The sequence below is a fragment of the Mauremys reevesii genome, linkage group 2, assembly GCF_016161935.1.
Source record: "Mauremys reevesii isolate NIE-2019 linkage group 2, ASM1616193v1, whole genome shotgun sequence".
Classification (NCBI taxonomy): Eukaryota; Metazoa; Chordata; order Testudines; family Geoemydidae; genus Mauremys; species Mauremys reevesii.
In genome coordinates, this window is record NC_052624.1 from 162277574 (window position 1) to 162297185 (window position 19612).

Genomic DNA, 19612 nt, shown 5'->3' on the forward strand with positions numbered 1-19612 from the left:
TTTCACTTTGGTATCAATGCACACCATACGCTCTTCCATTGAATAATTAACAGGAGACATTCTCCTCTCCTTGAGACTTAGGAAATGACACACTTCAGATTGTTCAGGTCCTAATGATTTACAAATCCTCTCTAAAAGGGGATTTTTGAATGGTGGTCCTGTTCATCTTGTTATTACATTTTGAAATTCTTTGGTTTTGATTATGGAATTTTGGTTTATTTGCTAAGTTTTCAGGGTTTAGTTCTCTCATTTTAAATATTCATTGAATTTATGTTTGGCTCAATACAGTTCCATCTCTCTGTCTCTCCTGTCTTTTTCAGATTCTCAAGCAGTCCCTGAACAGCAGCTAAAATCATCTCAAGGCAGGGAGCAAGAAGTCTCTTCATCACGGGAGCAAGCCTATGTCATGTTCTTCTTGGTGCAATTATCACTTTCTCAGTGTATCCACCGTGACACATCTGTCTGTTGCTTCCTCACTTAAGGATTCTTTGGAGTACATTGAGAACTATGCAGTCTTTTGAATATTCTGAATTTTGGGTGCACACTGGTGATGGAGGGACCTTGAATTAGTTGCTTCAGGGGAATTGTTGGTAAGGCTAACCTGATGTTTCTGTCTACTGGTCCACTCTTTTCTAGGATTTGCAGACTTTTCTTGATCTCTTTGCTAGGTCATGACTTTTTTGGCCCGTTGCTTTGGACTTTGTTTGGTAGGGAATGAAAGGAAATATCAGGGGTCTCTGAAACTACTAGATGAATTTTTTTGTAATCACTACCATGGTTTTGCTTCCTTGCATCCTGCCCATATACTAGCCACTCACATTCTTTGCTACCATTCTATTTTGCTAAAACCTCTTAGCTCTTACTCTACTTCCTCTTATCCTTCTGCTGATTCTGTTATTAGGAGGGGATAGCTCTCCACAATCAATTTGTTTGCATAGTTCTTTACTGGTCAGAACTGCAAATGGAACCATTTCTTCACCTGTAAATGTAGAGTATAAAAATAGTGAGAAGCATATTCTTAGTTGGTATAAATCTGCATAGCTCCATTGACTTTCATGAAGCTATTCCTATTTTTACACCAACTGAGGATCTGTCACTGAAACTTCAACACAAATATTTTTCCTGAATTTGAAAGACTTTCAGGGCATGCTTACATCATGGAGGGGTTATGAAGAGCCAACTAGATCAATTCAGAGATCTCAGTGGGCAAAGCAGTCGGGCCTGTTAAATGTTTCTTGAAAAGGATGGAGGAACAGTTGCTGTGTTGGGACTTCTTTGCTGTAGGTTTATCATTGCTTTCTAGCTACTGAGGTGTCCCTCATCACCCTGATATATAAGAATCTCACAAACACATTTACTCTCACAACACCTTAGTAAGTTAGGGAAGTGTTGTTATTACACCCATAATCGCATAGGAGTAGACCTAGGAATTGAATATAGTCCTCCTGAGTCCAAAGCCAGAAACTCAACCACAAGACTGTGCTTCCTCCCGAGCTGCTGTATTCATATGCACAGCTCTCATTAATAGTAATGAATGTGTGCAAATAAAATTTGACAAAATACTTACTCCTTTCTTAGAATTTTCTTTTTCATCTTAAAATTTTCAACTCTGAATTTCTTGAAAGCTCTTTCCTTACAGACATTACACTTGAAAGTGGCATTTTTTTCAAGCAGGAGAATGCTGCCTAAAGAGAGATGTTATGCTGGATTTCTTGCCTCACAAAATCCAGCTGTCATCTTTTTAAACCTTACAAATACAAATTAGTAGGAATTGCTAATAGGTCACAAGTAGACCTTGAAATTTTTGAATATCATTGTCCCTTGTTTCCCTTTCAGTTTTCAATTTAATCATACACAGTTCCTTGGATTCCTTTGGCCTGCCTTCTTTCATTTTATTTTTCCTTTCATTTTGGCACCTCGTTTTTCAGTCATCTCTCTTCACACTTTCAATCAAATATGCTCAAATACTACACAGTCTGAGACACTTCTGTCTCTGTTAATGGAGGTGGATACTTTCTTTTGTCTGCATTTGTCTTCTGGCTCTTCAGCTTTGTGCTTCTCATTGTTAATGTTATTTGCTTGAGGATGACAACTTTTTTTTTTTGATAGTGTGCTAGTTTTCTGGTAGTTCTTAGCTCTGGGAATGTTATTGCAAATAGTAGGACACACTATATTAGCTAATGCAAAGAGGTAGTGTCTGTGGGCCAGAAAGTCCCTGGTTCTTTGCATATATGCATTAGGGCGGGATTGGCAACTTTGGGCACGCAGCCCGCCAGCAGCGGCCAGCACATCCCTCTGCCCGCACCGCTTCCCACAGCCCCTGTTGGCCTGGAGCGGTGAACTGCAGCCAGTGGGAGCCACGATCAGCCGAACCTGTGGATGCAGCAAGTAAACAAACCATCCCAGCCCGCCAGTGTGCTTACCCTGGCGACCCTGGTGGGCCGTGGGCCAAAGGTTGCCAATCCCTGCATTAGGGTGTAATGGTTGCAAAGGAGTTTTCTTTCTCCCTGGTGCACACCTTACCAGGGCCAGAGTTAAGCTGATGCCCAAGTCAGTGAGATGATGTCAGATATTCTGTTAACAGAAGGGTATGATGTCCATTATTCCTCAGTTTCCTATGGCATCAGCTAAGCTCCATCAATTTGTGCAGAAGCTGTTGGTAGACTTCCCCAAGTCCATTCACCTATTTTGCTTTTCTCCCAGCTGGGCTTCCTAAAGTTTACCTGTCTTTCTTATCTCATGGAAACTCTCTGGAGTCCTAACAATGGCATCTCTAAAGTCATCTTCTCACTCTTGTGTATTAGTGACCCTTTTGGAAATTAAGCAAGGCCCTTTCTTAGGTTTTCATCTTCTCAGAACCAGTGAAAATGATTTCCTCCTGATTTAATTTTTGCCTTCTTCTTCTGAAAGAACTTCTGTACCCACTCCAATTCTTCTCAGTTGCAGGGAAGGTGAGAGATTTAAGAACGGAAAATGGAAGAAGGTAGGACAGAGGAATAAAGTTTTTTTATTTTCTTTCTCCACAGAGAATGGGATAATTGATGTACACTGGCATGTTATCATTGGGGGCACAAAGGGGAAAAAAAACCCAAAATCCAGATTATAAAAACATACTGTTCACAAAGTATGATGATCAGACTATTTCTGTAACGTTTAAATAGACAATATATTTTTATAATCAGGATTTACTGGCCTTTTTCATAGTGAAACTTTTGTTCTTATTTAGGTTGCAGTTAAACAAAAAATAATCAAGATCTTATGCCTTTTCACTATATATTTTTAAAATGGAGGTTGCTGACTTTATACTGCCAAATCTTTTAAGATGTCTTACCCCTGAGAGTGCTTTACAGAGGTGGAGCTAATGTTATTTGCATGAGTAGCAAGCAGAAGATAAAATAACTCTAACTTTTTTAAGGTTTGAGAAGGATTGATATATTTCATTTTTAAATTTCATGTGTCTTAGCACTTCCTGCTTTTAGGCAGGAAGACACAGACTAAAATGAAATCAATCAAACAAAAACATTCAGCAGACAGATACTTATGGCCTGTGAGGGAGGTAAGGGAGAGGTAAATAGTGACCAACATTTTATTCCAATGTTAGCGGGGGAAATGGTGGTATCTCCAATGCTGGCAAATTTGAGTGGTGATCAGTTAAAATACTTGGGATAGAGAGAGAATGACTTTCCAAGATTTTTAACTGAAATTTTAATCACTAGAGGTGTGTGAAATAGTCTCAATGACATATTTTTCATGTCTTTTATGAATATAATATGGGTCCTTTTTTAAAAAAAAAAGCAATTCAGAGTTGAAAGTGACTTCATAATTAATCATTTGCACGTCAAGTTTTGTTTTTTGTCGTTTTCTTTTTTTATCTGAAAATTGTAGAAGGAATTTAATTGAATTTCACAGAAGAGCAAAATCAGAGGAGCACAAACTTACCTAAACTGGCAGAAAATGTCAAGAAAAAATTAAGACATTTTTTCACCGGTTTTACAGTTCTGTTAATTGGAAACAAACAAACACCCCATAACTTGAGTTTCACCCATTACTTAGCTTAACATAGCCAAAGTCCTATTTGATGTTTTCTAATGGTCCCCACTCGCTTTTCACCTACTATTACCTGGAGTCTTATTTTGGTTTTATTTATAGGGGTGTAAATGTATATTTTAAGAAAGAGTAGAGATCTGTTTTCAGTGAAGACAAAATCTGTATCTTTAACATTTATTCAAGGAACCTTGAGTTTGAGGCATTTTGGGCCCTGATTCAGGAAGGTCTTGTCAGGGCTGGAGTGCTGGCAGCCTGACCTAGGGGTTAGTGTTGGATGCAATCTGAGGGTCTGGGAACCAATTAATTAATTAATTAGGGTCAGGAATCAGGCCAGGTTGCAAGGCTAGGAGATCAGAATCGAGAGACAAACCAGAGGGCAGGGATCAAGAGCTAGTTACTATGAGTCAGGAGGTCAGGTTTGGACAATGGAACTAGAGGGCAGGAACCAGGAGGTCAGAAGGCAGGAGCAGGTAAACACCAGACCAGTGGTCCATTGCATGGTGAAGACTGGTTTAATAGATAAGTTCATATTCCTCTTCTGGTTTAAATGGGGGCTGTGGCCCAGTCAGGACCCTTGGAGCTCTCCCAAACAGTGGCCTTGTGCCTGGGTTGGGCTTTATGAAACACACACACACACACACACACACGCTCTGTTGTCTGAGAGCTGCAAGGTGGAGAATTGGAATGTAATGATTCCCCAGGATCCCTACCAGACCCACGTTTGAGACTCACAGGGTTTGAAAGGTACTTAAGCATGTACCAAACTTTAAGCTTGTGAGTAGTCCCATTTAAGTCCACTAACAGAGCTGGCCCTAGGGGTGGTGAGCAGAGTGGTCACCCTGAAAGCAACCTTCTGGGGACACCACATCGCTTTACCACCCAGATGTGGGTTTTTTGCTTGGCCTGCTCAATGGCTGGCTGAATGGGTGTGTGTTGGGGTTAAAAAAAAAAACTGTCCACACTGGGGCCAACCCTGTCACACTGTTGACTTTCCTGTGCTTAAAGTTAAGCATGTATGTAAGTGCTTTGTTGGCTCAGGGACAGAGTTCTCAGCACCTGGCAGGACTGAGCGAATAATTCTCAAGATATAAAAATTATTACATATGAAAAAATATAGGTTAATGATGCATCATATTTTTGTAAATACTGTTTAATAGTAGAAATTAAATAGATTAGAAGGTTGGTGTTATGCAGACATTTAATATAAAATAAACTTAATTTGTTGTAGCTGTATTAAGCTGCATTGACAATGGTGATTGCTAAACAATTCCAAAAATGAACATTAGGAAAATGTATAATATAAATATATAGCTTTGTTACTGCACAGTAGTTTATTTTATACATTGGTCCTTCTACTATGGTAACTATTTAATTATTAATTTATTAATTAGTGATTCTAAATGCTACATTAAATTAAATATGTGTATTAGGCCTATAGTTTAAAAAGCTTTATTCTGTTAGTTGTTAGATAATTCTGAATTCACAACACAATTCCTACAAGACTCAATACATTTTCTTGTTCAGTGATCTCCGACAGAGCCACTGAGGACAGAAATGTGTGTGCCTAGTTTTTTTAACTATTAAGGTTCTGATTCAAAGCCCACTGAAGTGAATGGAAAGACTCCCACTGACTTCACTGGATTTTCACAGAAAACATCATGATGTCTTATTTTGCATGCCTAAGGGCAGACTCAGAGGAAGGGAAGAAGTACGATTCAAAGGCAGTTGGTTAGCAATATAGTAGAACTGGAAGAAATACATTTTCAAAAATGTAATGAAATTAAAATACATTTTCAAAAAATGCATGCCTAAATTGCAAGTATAAAATCTGAAGCTGCATTTGTAACACTCACAACAGGGTGTGAAATTTGCAGGTTTCTATTGTTTAATTTGTAGTAGCATGTGCAGCATGTGCAGTAGCATAAGCGCCAAGTCCGTGGGTGCTCCAGGGCTGGTGCACCCACAGAAAAAAATTGGAGGGTGTCAGTACCCACTGGCAGCTCCCCAGGGCCCCACCCTACCCCCCCGCTCCAGCTCACCTCTGCCTCCGCCTACTCCGCAAGCACACCGCCACGTCCTGCTTCTCCCTCTTCCCTCCCAGCACTGTGAAACAGCTGATTCATGGGGCAGGGAGGGAGGGGGGAGAAGGGGGAACGTGGCGCACTGGGGGACGAGGCGGGGTTGGGGCAGGGATTTTGGGAAGGTATCCAATAGGGGCAGGGAGGGGGTGGAGTTGGGGCGGGGACTTTGGGATTGGGGTTGGAATGAGGGTGGGGCCATGGGCAGAGATGGGGTGGAGTCAGGGTGGGGCCAGAGGCGGGGAAAGGGGCAAGGGGCATGGGTACCCACCAGCATCAGATAAAGTTGCTGTCTATGTGCAGTAGCATGTTCTGGGGACAACAGCTGTTTGTTTCACATGCTGAGCTTAAGTGCACCTTTATAAAAATGTAGATATAAAAAGGTAAGTATACTCAAAACTTGTTCACAAATTATGGTTTCTTTTGCTTACGTCTTTGTCTGGTTTTGCTTCCTCTTTACAGGCCAGATCTAGTTCCCAGTACTTGTATCTTCCCAATTCCATTTGACTTTCCTATTCATTTGACTTTATCTTTTCTGAGAGTTTTTTCTTCTCAACCACATGCTCATACTGTAGTAGTGTTTCTGTACAAAGGATAGTACTGTTGCCGGCACAGAGGGCCCGAGGGGGCAACAGCGGGGTTCGTTGCCCGGTGTGCTTCGCGCCAATGAACACACCAGGGTGGAGAAGCAGACAAAGTTTATTTGAGATCTCAAAGCGGGTGCAAGGAGGCTAATATGTCTCAAATCAAGCACACAGATACAAGCAGCTTTCCCTTCTTTTATACCCAAGCTAATTCCCCCCTTTCTTCACCCCCCCCTTCTTCCCCCTGTAGCAGTTACATCAACCTTGGCAGCTGCAGCTTGTTAGTGATTTTTCCTTCTGCAGTTATCTTGAGACTGGTTTGAGCTGTGTTGCAACTGATAACTGAACTGTTATACATTCTGTTTTTCAGCTACTGGCATTTTAGGTTGGTTAAAGTTCAACATGGAGGAGCTTTGGTTCACTTAGGCCTAGAGCAGGAGGGCTTCATCGACACTCGTGGTCTTCCATCCTCCCGAGTTACCTAGGGTTATGCCTAGTGACACCAACAGTACTACTGGAGATGTGTTAATTACCACATAACGTGACTCCATTACACCTGTATGCCATTCACCTGCAGCACAAACACTAACCATATACTCCCAGTACTCTGTACCACACTCAACATACATGTGCATTTACCATCCTTCCACTGCTTAGTACCTTGTTCATGACCACAGATTATTTTCCAATTTATCTTCCTTGGCACAGTAGTATCTTTCCTGTTCCATATACATCAAAGAGCTATCCAATTCCCTTCCTGCCTTTCTGACATACTGTATTTCTGTCATGCTAAACATTGGCAACTTTGCAGCCATTTCAGCCATTTACTACTCATAATGGTCTAGCTTCCTGTCATTGTGAACATCTTCCTGTGTATGTGTGTATCAATATCTATATAGCTATATACTCCCTGGCAGTAAACTGTTGGGTAAAGCACAGGGGATATGGTTTAAGATCTCTGCAGGGGCTGGTGAAACTTAAAGCATATAAACTTTTTAAAATGTTCCTAATCCACAGGGTATTTGGCCAAACTCTTAGGTGTTCAACAATGAGCAAATTTGATCTGGAAAGTCTTGAGACACAATAAACACAGAAATCTACAATTCAGTTTTGGCAGTCACTTTATCAATTAGAACTGCTCAGTGGAAGCTTAGATTCCACAGTCAAGTTATGAGGCATTGGACAATTCTATGGTTGCAAAATTGTAGAAAACACAGGGGCCTGTCTATAGCAGTGGTTTTCAATTTTTTTTCTGGTGACCCAGTTGAAGAAAATTATTAATGCATATGACCCAATGGAGCTGGGGATGAGGGGTGGGATGGGCTCAGAGCTGGGCAGAGGGTTTGGGTGTGGGGGTAAGGGCTGCAGGGTGGGGCCAAAATGAGGGGTTCAGGGTGTGGTAGGGGGCTCTGGGCTGGGGCAGGGAGTTGAGGTGCAGGAGAGGGTCAGGGCTCTGGTATGGAGGTGCAAGCTCTAGGATGGGGCCAGGGTGTGACAGGTTGGATCACAGAAACCCCCTGGGAGCTGGCACCTGATGTTCCAAGACTACTTCTGCCCCCTGCTTTCCCTGCCAGCTCGGGACTCCAGCACCCTGTCTTGCTGAGCCAGACACTCCCATCTGCTCCAACAAAGACCCAGGGTCTGAATTACTTGCCCCAAAGCTGCAGGTTTACTTGAAAGCAGCTAACAGAAGTGTTCCTGTCTTTAACACTCAGATGCCCAACCTCCAATGGGGTCTAAACTGAAATAAATCTGTTTTACCCTGTATAAAGCTCATGCAGGGTAAACTCATAAATTGTTTGCCCTCTATGACACTGATAGAGAGATATGCACAGTCGTTTGCTCCCCTAGGTATTAATACATACTCTGTGAGTTAATTAATAAGTAAAAAGTGATTTTATTAAATGCATAAAGTAGGATTTAAGTGGTTCCAAGTAGTAACAGACAGAGCAAGGTAAGTCACCAAGCAAAATAAAATAAAATGTGCAAATCTATGTCTAATCAAACTGAATACAGATAATCTCACCCTCAGAGATGCTTCAGTACGTTTTTTCCTCAGATTGGCCGCTTCCAGGCCTGGGCACAATTTTTTCCCCTGGTACAACTCTTGTTTCAGCTCAGGTGGTAGCTAGGGGATTCTTCATGATGGATCTCTCTTTGTTCTGTTCCACCCCTCTATATATCTTTTGCATAAGGCAGGAATCCTTTGTCTCTCTCTGGGTTTCCACCCCCCGTCATTGGAAAAGCACCAGGTTAAAGATGGATTCCAGTTCATGTGACATGATCACATGTCACTGTAAAACCCCAAGCCCACTTGCCAGTACATACATATACAGGAATATTTACAGGTAGAACACACCCATCTGCAGACAATTGTCCTGGTTAACGGGAATCATCAAGATTCCAAACCACCATTAATGGCCCACACTTTGAATAATTACAATAGACCCTCAGAGTTATATTTCATATTTCTAGTTTCAGATGCAAGAGTGGTACATTTATACAAATAGGATGATCACACTCAGTAGATAATAAGCTTTGTAATGATACCTTACAAAAGACCTTTAGCATACAGGATAGTCCAGTTACATTATATTCAGTCATTATTGAATTTTTATAAAATCATATAGACTGCAATGTCACACAGGGATGAGGAGTTTGGGGTACAGGAGGGGACTCTGGGTTTGGGGGTGCCCAGTGCTTGGGCAGGGGATTGAGCCGTGGGGTGGGGTGCAGGCTTACCCCGGTGGCTCCCAGTGAGTGACTCAGTGGGAGTGCTAAGGCAGGCTTCCTGGGTACTTCCAATGGGAGTGCCGAGTGGGTGCTCAGGATGGAGGCAGTGCATGGCCTCCTTGCCTAGGAGCTGGACCTGCTGCTGGCCACTTCCAGGGTGCAGCGCAGTGTCAGAACAGGTAGGAACTAGCCTGCCTTAGCCAGGCAGCATCTCCCATGGGACTTTTAACGGCCCAGTCGGCGGTGCTGACCAGAGCCGCCACAACCCAGTGCCTTACATTCCGCGACCCAGTACTGGGTCATGACCCGCAGTTTGAAAACCACTTGTCTATAGTGCACCCTACTTAGAGCAAACTCCTCTCTCTCTCCCTCCCTTTTCCAGGTGGCCACCTTGTAAAAGGTGCACTTCCCTTTATTCTGAAATGCAGAATACTATATAATCCTACAACCGCTTAAATAGAACCTCACAACAAACACTGTTGAATGAGTACTCCACGCATCTGAAAAAGACCTACTTAGCAACAGATTGTGTTTTCCACAGTGGGTCTGTGTTGAAGGAAATGGAGATCCATGCTGCCTCAGGAGGCACAATCCCTCTTTCTAGCAGGTAGAGCAGGACAGCACATACTGCACTATCCCTGTAGGGTTCCAACACCTGCTGAGAGGCTGGGGCGACAGGAGAAGCCTGCCACTCTGTTACATTGCATGAATCCCAATGAAGCACACACAGTGCTTGCATTCAGGAAAATATTCATAAACCAGCCTCTCTTATTTCTGGTTCCAAAAGCCAATCTCAACTAAAACCAAGTCTTTCAAGTATTTCAGACTCTTCACAAAGATTCATTTTGAGTTTGGTTCTAATGGGGAAAGGTTTGAAGGGCTTTTGTTTTTAATCTCCAACCTAGTTCATCTGTGCCTAATTTTGATATCAATGAATTAATTAGAAAGGGTTGGAAAGCTGTTATAAAGTAACCTTAGTTCTGTGGGGTGGGGGGTACTTTGGTAGTCAGCAATAACAGGGAAAGAAATACAGAAACATTACATTCACATTTTAATATGATTTTAATGAGCTATAGTTTTGTTTTGGTCTATCACTGGCCCTTTCATGTGTTCTGCTCATGGCACCCATTTCCTTTCCATAGGCTAGCATCTCTAATCAGTACAGTACACAATTCCCAATTTTTTGTTTTCTTTTTGTTCATCTCTAAAGTCTCAATTTTGATGTTGTTCAGGAGCTATGAAAACCCCCAGATTAAACTGGTTTAAAAAGAATTTTTATTCGCTTAATTAGCTTCTCTAGAACTACTTAATAACCACACCGTCTGTACTGTGAACCATGTAATTATTGTGACATTACTTCTGTCATAAACAGATAGTTAAGGGTTAATGCCTCTTTTACCTATAAAGGGCTAAGAAGTTCACCTAGCCTAGCTGACACCTGACCAGAGGAACCAATGGGGGAACAAGATGTTTCAAAAGGAAGGAGGGAAGTTTCCTTTGTTTAGTCAGTTTCAGTTTCAGCCGGAGAAAAAAAGATCAAGGAACCAGCCTCTTATCAGAGTAGTAAGTTTTAGAAAGGAATACATAGATTTGTTTATTTCTTTGTAACCTGTCTTGTGCAATTAGAGGAAGAATCAAATTGGGTAACTGGATATTCTTGTGTGTACTAAGATTTCTGCCCAGGGGAACATCCTGTGTTTTCAATCTATTGTCTGTGAGATACGCTGGTATGCTGTCTCCCAGAGGGTTTACATTTTTTCTTTCTTTTACCTTTCTTTTCTTTAATTAAAAGCCTTCTTTTTAAGAACCTGATTGATTTTTCCTTGTTTTAAGATCCAAGGGGATTGGATCTGGACTCACCAGGAATTGGTGGGGGAAAAGAGGGGGGATGGTTAAATTCTCCTTGTGTTAAGATCCAAGGGGTTGGATCGGTGTTCACCAGGGAATTGGTGAGGAAGTCTCTCAAGACTATCCAAAAAAGGGAGTTAGTTTGAGAGTGGTGGCAGCGAGACCAGATCTAAGCTGGTAATTAAGCTTAGAAGTGTCCATGCAGGTCCCCACATCTGTACCCTAAAGTTCAGAGTGGGGGAAGGAACCTTGACAACTTCTCTTACTGGGGTATTTTACTCTTGATGTCATCATCTCTCCTTTTCAAATTCTGGCTGGTGAGTTTACTGCTGCCATGAACTGAGCACCATCAGAAGTGTTCAGATATTATTGAATGCCCTCAATGCCCTTCCATGTGATGCAGAGATTGTATACATAAGCAGTAACAACATCCTAGTTATGTGGCATAAAAGTGTTTACAATAAAATAGTAATAAATTTCAGCAAATATGTTAAAATCATTTCTAAGCTGTGCAATTGCTTACAAATTTGTCAGGGTTGGCTTAGTGCCCAAGTATGCACAAAACTCACAAAGTTTGAAAAGTCATGGTTCAACCCTGAAAGAAGATTTTGTTTGCTGCCCTTTAATATTTTATAGACTTCTTTTTAACACTATATAGTCCTCATGCTCCCCTCTGCTTTAAGCTACCTTTGTGTTTCCCTGAACCTGGCCTCACCAAGTGTCAGCTCTGGTGCAAGGAAGCAGGCAAAGGCTTCTAAGGTGTCTGCCAGCAGCCATGGATCAGCCAGACGCAAGTATTGTAGAAATATGTTTGTAGGAGATTACAATTTAGAGATGATTCCTCATAAGAGACAGTATTATGAATGTAGAAGTTTGGAGATGTGCCCTGGAGGTGGGGGTTGTGAACACAGCATGGCTGTGTGCAGCAGCTCACTGCAGAACCTCTCCAGTTTGTTTTATTAAAGTTCTATTCCTTTCCTATTCACTGATTTGATATTTAATGAACCCCAAGATCATTACAAGTATGTCCAGGCCACACCCCTTTTTCCTAGGCATAACCCCTACACTGAGAGTGCCATTTGAGGTTCTCAAAGCAGTAATGCCTAGAGGCACTTGGGTGCCAGTAGATTTGGGGCTCAGTATAGATGTCCTTTGGCTCCAGAGGATCCTCTGAGATATGTGGTTTTGGGGAATGGAACCAGCAGTTTCTGGTTTTGTGGTAGAGAGCAAGTCTGCCTGCCCTCTCCCTCAGGGCTTGGGAACGTCTCATATGCATTCATACACCATACTGGTGCCTCTCTGAAGCTTTCTTTTATCTTTTTTATTTATTTATTTATTTATTTTAAGTAAATCTCTGCCTGTTATGGTTTCAAAGGAAATGCAAAACATTGGAACCAAGCACATATGATTCAGAGATGTCTGCATGAGTCTGCAAAGAACACAAACATTCTGAGAGATGTGAATTCCACCTATTGCCTCAGTCAGATGTTAACTCACATCCCCAGTGATGATAATGTAAACGTCAACATGATTAACTATTTATTCTTCATGTAAGAGAGCAGAGGGAGGATGATAGATCTGCAAAAATTTACTGACAATGATGTCTCATTCCAGTGACTCAAGTGGGATGAGCTTACTTTGTGGGAAGAGCTTGGAAGAGTACCACCATCTCTCTGCACCCCACTGTAGTCTGACCCCTGCCTCCCCAGTGGAAGAATTAACTGGAAACTCTATAGAGTTGCATTCCTCTATGCACGTTATTCCAGTCTAAGGTAAAATAGGTGCTAAGTATTTAATCCTGTTTATTATGTGGCATTCCTAAATTTCTAGGTACAGTTCATAATGTTTTACTATAATGTTTGCTTTTAAACAACCATCTTAGGCTATTCCAGTATTAACTGATGGCGTTTTTCCAAAGTATACATAATGAGAAATTTCTCTCTTCATTGCCAAGTCTTGTTATATAAATTTATATTGCCTGTATTTGGACTATTAAAATCTAATTTACAGTTTCTGCCCCCAAGAGGATAAGAAGTTGTGCCTACGTGCTCCACTGTGTATCCCTGAGAAACAATTCACTTTCTAACTGTGAATATTTTTCATGGTAAATTGGTTCTGTGATTGAAAAAAATAAACAGCATTTGTTTTCATGCTATAGGGAAAGACAAATCATCATTTTTTCTAGACAAAGGCACTATAATTGAACCAGTGTCTATATTAAAAGTGGACATTTTGTATTTTACATGAGAAATACAGTGGGGGTTTCACCTTTAAGTACTTGATTGCTAACAAATTCATGGGATGAACCTTCTGTATTGTTAAATAATAGCTGAACCATCCAAAAATAGCAAAGAGTCCTGTGGCACCTATAGACTAACAGACGTTTTGGAGCATGAGCTTTCGTGGGTGAATACCCACTTCACCGGATGCATGTAGTGGAAATTTCCAGGGGCAGGTATATATAAGCAAGCAAGAAGCAAGCTAGAGATAACAAGGTTAGTTCAATCAGGGAGGATGAGGCCCTCTTCTAGCAGCTGAGGTGTGAAAACCAAGGGAGGAGAAACTGGTTTTGTAGTTGGCAAGCCATTCGCAGTCTTTGTTTAATCCTGAGCTGATGGTGTAAAAGTATCCAGAAATAATAATTCCAATGTGGCAAAGCAACCATAACAGAAAACAAGCAAAATTACTGTTCCACATGGAAATTCTAGGTACTGTGTTTCCATCGCACAATATAAGCAGATTTTTCTTTTTCCAAGATGTCCATAGATGCTCTTTTCTGTGACACCTTCCCTAACAGAGCTACCTCTTCACCTTGAGTCTGAATGTTATTGAATATACGACAAGGAAGATTCATCCTGCAAAAAACATGTTGCATCAACTATGCCCTTTGTCTTTTCACTTTCAAGGATAGTTAAGGTCCCTCTGTGCAGCCCTTTACTTTTTTTAAAATAGTCTTTGCCTGCTGTGTTTAGTTAAACAAGAAAGAAAAAACATGTTCAGAAATAACAAGAATACCCAGAGTTATAATAGTTAATGCCAATAACATTTTTGGAAGGGATATTAAACCTCATGCTCCAAAGTTTATATCAATTACTAATTATCAGATATCAGGATGAGATATGAATGTGTGTGTGTCTGTGGTAGTGGTGGAAGAGGGGCCGGGAGAGGGACAGATTATCCCACATCGGCCTGCCATGGAACAGTTGTACCTTCCTCTGAATCTTCTGTTGCTGGCTGTTGTCTGAGAGTGGATATTGGATGAGGTGGACCTCACATTGGATCCAGCATGTCAATTCGTATTTGCCTGTGTTTTTAAGACTTTTAGGGAAAACCTTTTGTTGATATGGTAAAATTAGTTATTTTCTTAGTGAAGTCTTGCTTTGATTTATTTGAAGTACTGACTAAGGTGTTACAGATGTGGAATTGCTGTGTATTAATTTGTGAACATGGAGATGTCACCATTTATGAGCACTGTATGTGAACTTGTCATCCAGGGGAGATATGGTAAATTTGATTATTAGATCAATATAGTCATGCAGGAAATTCCAACTTAATTGGAGGCTGTGGGAAGAGCAATCAGGAAAGCAACACAATATGTCTAGATAAAGACACCCAACACATATTTGAAAGCCAAGCTGTTAGTTTCAAGAATCCTGTCTCGATCTCTACTAGGTTGCAAGCTTTATTCTGCCAAAGTGAGGAGGTTAGCAATCAAAAGAATCCTAAAGAGTTAAAAAGCTTTTCTTAGGGAAAGGGGTATAATTTGTCAGTAGCTATCTGGGGAGACAGGCTGACTCAGAGAGAGAGAGAGAGAGAGAGAGTGGCTGTGGAGGGGAGCTGAAACAGTAGGCCCTTCCCAGATTCAGGAAATGGTAAGCATTAGGGGAAAAGCAAGATATGCCTATAGTCTGTTTTGGTATTTTTAAAGGTATGTTTTCTCAGAAATGCTTTTTTTCTAAATAAGTAATGTTTAGTTTTATTAAGTATTAGTTGTATTAAGCACTGCCATTGTTATGGAGGGAACAGAAGTGTAAGCAGGACCATACAATTTTTTGGGGGCCCAGGGCAAATTCTGAAACTGAGACTGCAGAGGGAGGTGGTGGAGGCAGGGGTGGAGAGTAAGCCCACCTGTGCACTAACTCTGTAGCAGTGGCTACTTTCTCACAGACTTTAAGGCCAAAGGAGACCATTGTGATCATCTAGTCCAGCAGTTCTCAAACTGTGGGTCAGGACCCCAAAGTGGGTTGCAACTCTATTTTAATGGGGTTGCCAGGGCTGGCATTAGTCTTGCTGGGGCCCGAGTCTAAAGATGAAACCTGATGGCTTCAGCCCTGGGTGGCAGGTCTCAGGCTTCTGCTTCGGCCCTGGGTGGCAGGGCTCAGATTACAGGCCCCCCGACCTGGGGCTGAAGCCCTTGAGCTTCCCACATGCACACACCAGTGCTCAGGCTTTGGTCCCCCCTTCTGGGGTCATGTAGTAATTTTTGTTGTGAGAAGGGAGTTGCGGTGCAATGAAATTTGAGAACCCCTGGTCTAATCTGACCCCTGAACATTTCAGGCAACAAAACCTGCCCTAGCCACTCCTGTAATAGGTCCACAACCTCTGGCTGAATTACTGAAGTCCTCAAATCTTCATTTAAAGGTTTCAAGTTGTAGAGAATCTATGCAAAGTGTGAGAATTTCCTGTTACAATAATATAAATCAGAAGTGAGGAACTGTATAAAGTTGATAAGGGAAGTATAGGAATACAAAGAGAAATCTGTGGACAGCAGAGTTAAATAAAAAAATGAGAAGGGTTTGGTTTTTTTAAGTGTATTAGGAACAAAAAGAATCCTGACAATGGCATTGGTCTATCACCAGATGGAAATTTAGAATTATCAATATAATTCAGAAAAGGTGGAAGTATTCAATAAATATTTCTGTTCTACATTGGGGGAGGCAGAGATGATGTAGTCATATCATATGATAACACTCTTTCCATTCCATTAGTATCTCAGGGGGATGTTAAACAGCAGGTGCTAGAGTTGGACATTTTAAAATCACCAGGTCTGAATAACTTGCATCCAAGTGTTATAAAAGAGTTGTCTAATGAGCTCTCTGGATTGTTAATGTTGATTTTCAGTAGGTCTTGGAACACTGGGGAACTTCAGGAAAACTGGAACAAAGCTAACAGTGTGTGAATATTTTAAAAGGGTAAATGGGATGACATGGGTATTTATAGGCCAGTCATCTCACACCAATCCCAGGCAAGATCAAGGAGCAGTTGATATGGGACTTAATTATTGAAAAACGAAAGTGGGGTGATATAATTAATGCAAATCAACATGTATTTATGAAAAATAATTGTCAAACTAACCTAATATCTTGTTTTGATGAGTTTTTTGATGGTTGATACAGGTAACAGTGTTGCCATCATATAAATAGTTTGACGGTACAATATGCATATGGATTGAAAATTAGAATGATATAAAATTAACATGGCACACATTAAATTAATTAAAAGTTGGCTGATAGGTCTCAGAATGTAATTGTAAACAGGGAACCATCATTGAACAGGTATGTTGCTAGTGGGGTCCCTCAGAGATCATTTCTCAGCCCTATGCTATTTAACATTTTTATCAATGCAACCGCTGTTATAATACTATGTCCAGTTCTGTGATCACAATTCAAGAAGGACTGGTAAATTGATAAATTGGAGAGGTTTCAGAGAAAAGCCACAGGAATGTTTAAAGAATTAGAAAACATGTCTTATAGTGATAGCATCAAGGAGCTCAAGTTATTTAGCTTAACAAAGACAAGGTCATGGAATGATATGATTGCAGTCATATATTCAATAACAGGATCTTGAATCTAGCATAAAAAGTTATAACATGATCCAGTGGCTGGAAGTTGAAGCTAAACAAATTCAAATGGGAATTAAGGTGTACATTTTTAACCATCATCGTAATTAACCACTGAAAAAGAATTACCAAGAGTTGTGATGTACTTTCAATCTCACTGAAAAAATTTAAATCAAAGTTGGATTTTTTTTTTAAAGTTATGCTCTAGGAATTATTTTTGGGAAGATCTATGGCCTATGTTATATCTATGGGACGTCATAGTAGATGATCACTATGGTCCCTCTGGTCTTGGAATCTATGCAAAACAAACTGCTGAGGACATCAGATTAATTGGGTCTATATAATTCCTTATTTGCTATCTTCAGTTTTAACTTGACTGTACACAGCCAGAAAAGAAGAGAGTTTCCCTAAAACCCATCAATTTCTCTTCCTTGTTTTTACTCTTAATTCTAATATGACTAAAAAGATAGCTTCATGCTTTGGACGTGAAATGGGCTTTAAAAACTATCTATGCTGCAACAAAGAATGGAAAAAGTGAGGCCTTGTCAACACCAGCAGAGCTATGTCAGTTAGGGGTGTGACTTTTTACTGACATAGCTATTCCAATATAAGCCTCAGCATAGATGCAGTTATACCAGTAAAAAGTCTATTTGCTGGTATAGTTTATGATGTTCCAAGAACTGGTATAAGCAATACCAGAAAACACTACTTTTTTTTGCCATTATAAGATACATCTACACTAAGAGGGTTTGCCAGTATAGGCCTCTCCAGTGTAGGCGTGGCCTCAGAGACCTTATTCTTCTTTCATAGTTACCTCTAAGAATATTTGAAGACTGTAAATACTCAGTTTCTGAATAGAGCAAATCAAACATATACCAAGCATATAAGAAAGTATATTCTGTAAGTGGATCCTCGTAGCTTTGGACTGAGAAACAAAGAGCTCTGTACAACGAGATTTGCAATACAGCTACTTGACATTTGCAACTGCTTCATCAAGCACTGTAAGAATGACATTCTTTCCTCAGCTTTCACAGCCTTTTGGAAGCCTAGCATTGACTATGACCAGCTGACAGGTTTTTAAGAGAGTTAAAAGCTGCCTACACTAGGAACTAACATACCTTTGAACAGCAATTAATTAAAATGCTCCTAGTCTGGACAAAGCATAATAAAGCAAATAAAATTCCCAAGGAATTGGCTTGTATGGCTTGCTACGTCCCATGAGTAACTTCCAGACCAGTACACATCCATGGTGCAGGAAATAAAAATTACAGATAAGGAAAGTAATTTTCATTTCTTATAATAGAGGATATTTACACTAATCTGGATAGATTTTCCCTAGAGATCAAAATTTTCTGAATATGGGTAATTTTGAAAATTACCCTAACTGACTAAGAAGCCTAAGTTCAATTTTCTAAAGTTACTTTGCAATTTAGGAGCCTAAGTCTCACTGAAAGTCAAAGAGTTTCAAAGTTATTTAGACTCCTAAAAATACAGACAGACACTTTTGAAAACCCTATTAGGTGCCTAAACGCCTTTGAAAATTTGTCCCTAAGTCACTTTTGAAAATGGAACTTAGGCTCCTAAATCCTGTAGATGACTGAAAAATGTACTCATAATTTAGTTTGTAAATAGTATAGTTTTTATTCTGTTCATGCTATCATCTACAGGTGTGATACTTATATTTTCCATCTCTTTTATGTGGTTTTGCTCTGTTCACAACCTCCTGGAGTCATAGCGTACTGCTGCAGTGGAAGAGAGTCTGAACTCAGAAGAAGTGACAGAAAAAATGTAGCTGAAGATGCCTCCATTATGGTGGAATGAGCAGGTCTAACCCATGATTAACACCCATACTATTGGATGCCATACATTATAATATGGAGGCAAGGAAACTAATTTTCTCTTGTCATACTGATTTACATTAGAACAGAAAGAATTTAGTTGTAAAATTTGATGTTTTCCATCTGGCTGCAGAACATAAAATTGACTTTGCATCAATGAAGCTGATGTGCCAGATCGTCAGCTGATATAATCAATATAGCATCACTGACTTTAATGGATCTACACTGATTTACATCAGCTGAGGAACTGGACCATTTTCTTAGTTCATGTGAGTTTCATACAAAACCCAGTTCCTGTCAATCAAGCATTTACCATTCATGTGTAATTAATATGCAATTAAACATTATTAAACCAATCAAATGCCCTGGCTCCATTAAGGATTACTTGGTTGTTCAATCTATCATTTTAATATTGGGCTCCCTTAATCTACACTTTTGTCACACCATCAGGTGGCTTCCTCTGAAATGTAAAAATCTTTATGGCATTCTTTAATTGCTTCCTTATAATTTCCTCTATTTGGGTTAGCTATTTATACTTATTAGTCTCTAGTGAACACTGTCACATTCTGGATGGCCTTTTCACATACAGTACCTGACAAGCTGAAGTTATATCTATCCCATTTCCTTTAAATGGGTCAAAGTCTG

At 40.4% G+C, this 19612-nt stretch overlaps 1 long non-coding RNA gene across 3 annotated transcripts in view; it reads left to right on the top strand.

Annotated features, from left to right (window-relative positions):
* Positions 1-19249, top strand: part of LOC120398390 — a 118103-nt gene extending 98854 nt beyond the window's left edge. For 2 of the 3 annotated variants that reach the window (XR_005594344.1, XR_005594343.1), the window contains 3 exons: positions 321-590; positions 12905-13062; positions 18797-19249. This is a non-coding gene — a long non-coding RNA (uncharacterized LOC120398390). The remainder of the gene's footprint in view (positions 1-320; positions 591-12904; positions 13063-18796) is intronic. The other variant, XR_005594345.1, reaches the window with a different exon arrangement.
* Positions 19250-19612: the final 363 nt, after the last annotated feature.